Raw genomic sequence first — 3,294 nt, 5'->3', positions numbered from 1 at the left:
AGAATAACTGAGTGCTAGAGCCATTTATTGCGACTCTCAGTCTCTCTCTCATCCTCGCCTCCAATCTCTAACAACATGCTCCTGCGTCGATTCATCGCCGCTAGTCAAGCCAGGCCGTAGTCTTCCACGGCACGTCTCTCTTTATATCAGCCCGAACCGGCACTTGCACCGTCGAAGATACCGACGAGGTGTGTCGTTCCCCTTGCTCGTCCGTTATATTACTTTCTACACTATATTTTTTGACTACACTCCACCACGCTCCGGTTAGTTTAGGTGAGACAAATTATCGAGAAAACTACATCATGAGTGATTTTCCCTAGGTACAGGTCGAGCCTGTCCGTTACATGCGAGCCCCTAGGGAATTATTCCGTTTGGCGCTGTAGTCATCGTCGTCACTCCCACGAGGGTCAGAAGGTCACCGTCATCGTCATCGGTTGCCCGCCCCGGAGCTCAGAACAAAACAAATTTCCCCACATGTCAGCCCTACACGTACACTCCACCTAGGTCATGTCATCACGTAGTTACATATTCATTAGTGAATCACCTGTCAGACGACACCGTTGACGACGTCCGACATCATCTTGGTATCAAAGCATTCATCTCGATACACGACCAGATGACGCCGTTGATGACGTCCGACATCATCTTGTTATCAGGGCATTCATCTCGATACACAATCGGACGATGTCTCTGATGACATCTGACATTACAAAGAGTTTTTTAGTGCGACACCACAACATGCGCTATGGGTGGTGGCGCCGACCCTGATCTATTCGGCCATCGCCCTTATGCCCGTCAGTGCTCAAGCACTGCAGATCAGGGAAGGCTCGTGTGTGCTGGGCGCGCGAGTCACCAAGTGCCCGTGTGTGGGCGTTAAGTGCCCTGCGTGTGTGCAGATTGCGTGGGTCATCGAGGGCGCGTGTGCAGGTGTTAAGCACCGTGTGTGTGCGCAGGTCGCGCAGGCTGGGCTGCAATGCCACGGCACTGCGTGTGGAGTTGAAAGGTATTTTTGATAGGTATGCTCATTATTCCAAGGAATCCTATTTGATAAAATGTGTATCCTATTATTCAATCTACACAACTTGATAAAAAGGAAGAGTAAAAGTTCAAATGTGGAGAATGAACACACGTTAAAGGAATCTACAACTTACATTGGATTAAGATAAAGGTAGGATGATACAGGATGAAGGGGATAAGTATAAATGTCGGATGATACCGAAGCCAATCTCTTAGGGGTACGCTTTTGATTCATCAAATAGTAGAAAATATCACAATGGTGTGAGAGGAGGCTACGTAATATATATAAATCTAAACATAATACAACCTTTAAGTGCCTCTATAAATAATGATTCAAAATTATCACTGAATTAATGTTTTGGACAAAAGGACTCTCCGAAAACAAAGTTTATACTCTTCAAGAATCTTCCAAAAGGTAAGAGTAAATATTTAGAGTAAAAATATCTAATAAAACACCTTTTTTAGCAAAAAACACGGTGCCAGGTACGGCCAACCCTGTGGCCGTAGTCGGATCCAGCCGTGCCCTGAATGCCACCCAGGAGGATTTTATATATATAGTGGAGTGTTTATCATTGTTTATAGGCGTGGAGCGAGCATAAATATCCCAATTACACTCGGATCCCACTTGTCCACGCCAATGTGCAGGAAAGGAAAAGATACATAAATGATACCTAGCAAGAACTCGGAGAAGTTCGCGCGTGCCGACCTCACCCATCCGTGCTCCCTCTGAGTGAAAGTGGGAGCAGAGATTGCGGTGGCCGGGGAGCAGCTACGATGGTGGAAGTGTGCGCAGTCCACCCCGCCATTGTAAAAATCGTCCGATCAAGCGAAAGGTTGGGCGCGCCCACCTCAAGTGTTCCATGCAATCTGCCACTCCCGCTGGCCCTCCTTCGGTAGTAAACGATGCGTACGGAGAGTCGGCAAGCTGAGACATTCCATGCAATAGCATCCCCGAGCTGAGGGAGGGAGGGCCTGCCAAGAAAGAAAAAGAGAGGAGGGGTGTCGTGTGTGTACCGCATGGTTGGCCAGGGCATCTGCTGTCTGATTGCCTTCTCGCAGTTATTTATTTGCAGATAATGAGATTCATTTGAAGCAGACAGTGCCAAATGACACTGAATTGCATATTCTCCCATTAGTGTTAAAAAGAATATTGCAGCCAAAATTAAGTCCACGAATTTAATAATCAAATTTCTACGTATATAAATTTATTTAAAATTTTATCAATGATAATTATCTTAAAATTAACAATTCAAGAAAGACAAACAAGGACTTTGAAAAAAACTATTTAATAGGTTAATTTGACCATATTTACATATTTAATTGCATTAAATGATTATATATACATGTTATAAAGTAAAAAATAATAGAAATTATGTTTAGAATCATCTTTTTGAATTTGTGGATTTCATAGATTTTTTAGGGGTTTTGACAACCACATATTCAGAAAGACAGTAAGCTTTTAGTCAAAATATTATCTTCATGAATTTTGTGACATTAAAATTCTTAAGGATATTGATTTCGAAGTTCAAAAATAGATGTTATTTATTTTATATGGAATATATATGATTTTTATGAACTAAATATTTTTTGAGATTTAATATTCATTCCCAGCCATGTCGCTATTCAATTCAGCAAATAATGGTCAATCACTGCTTTCCGCGCTGATTAATGCAACTAATCATCAGGAAAAGGGTTTATTATGGCGTTGGAAGTCCCATTGCCAATGATGGATTATCATTGCCAATGATGGATCATTTAGGGGCTGATGAAATAAATGCATTCATGGAGACCGGTAAATTCCATTTATATAATCAGTACTTCATGAAAATTTTATCGATTTAAATGGAAAAAATGACAATGCGCACCAGGTATCAATGCAAAATCGATATTTTTATACATGTGGCACACATCAATTTTGAGTGGTCTTCTTATACATGTGGTGCACACATGTCAATTTTGCGAGTGATCTGCTCATACATTTTATGCAGACGTGTCTATGTAGCACTTGTGTGTTGATGTTTTATTCCAGAGGAAACTTAAAGCATGGATGTGGCACATACTGGTGTGCCAATTTACATTCTCATTACTGATTAAATATGTTCTTTTTATTTGTCTTTTTATGTGGTTGGGGACCTGGTGCATTGTCACCGTTGATCGGGAATTATGCATTAAATATGGGTCAATCATTGAATCAGAGGATGATCAATATAAGGAATGAAGCCCTAGATGTGACATGACAGAAATGACAATGAGGAGAGAGAAATGTCTAAATTAAAT

This window comes from Wolffia australiana, chromosome 3 (assembly GCF_029677425.1).
Source record: "Wolffia australiana isolate 7733 chromosome 3, ASM2967742v1".
NCBI classification, from domain to species: Eukaryota; Viridiplantae; Streptophyta; class Magnoliopsida; order Alismatales; family Araceae; genus Wolffia; species Wolffia australiana.
This window is presented reverse-complemented; position numbering follows the sequence as displayed.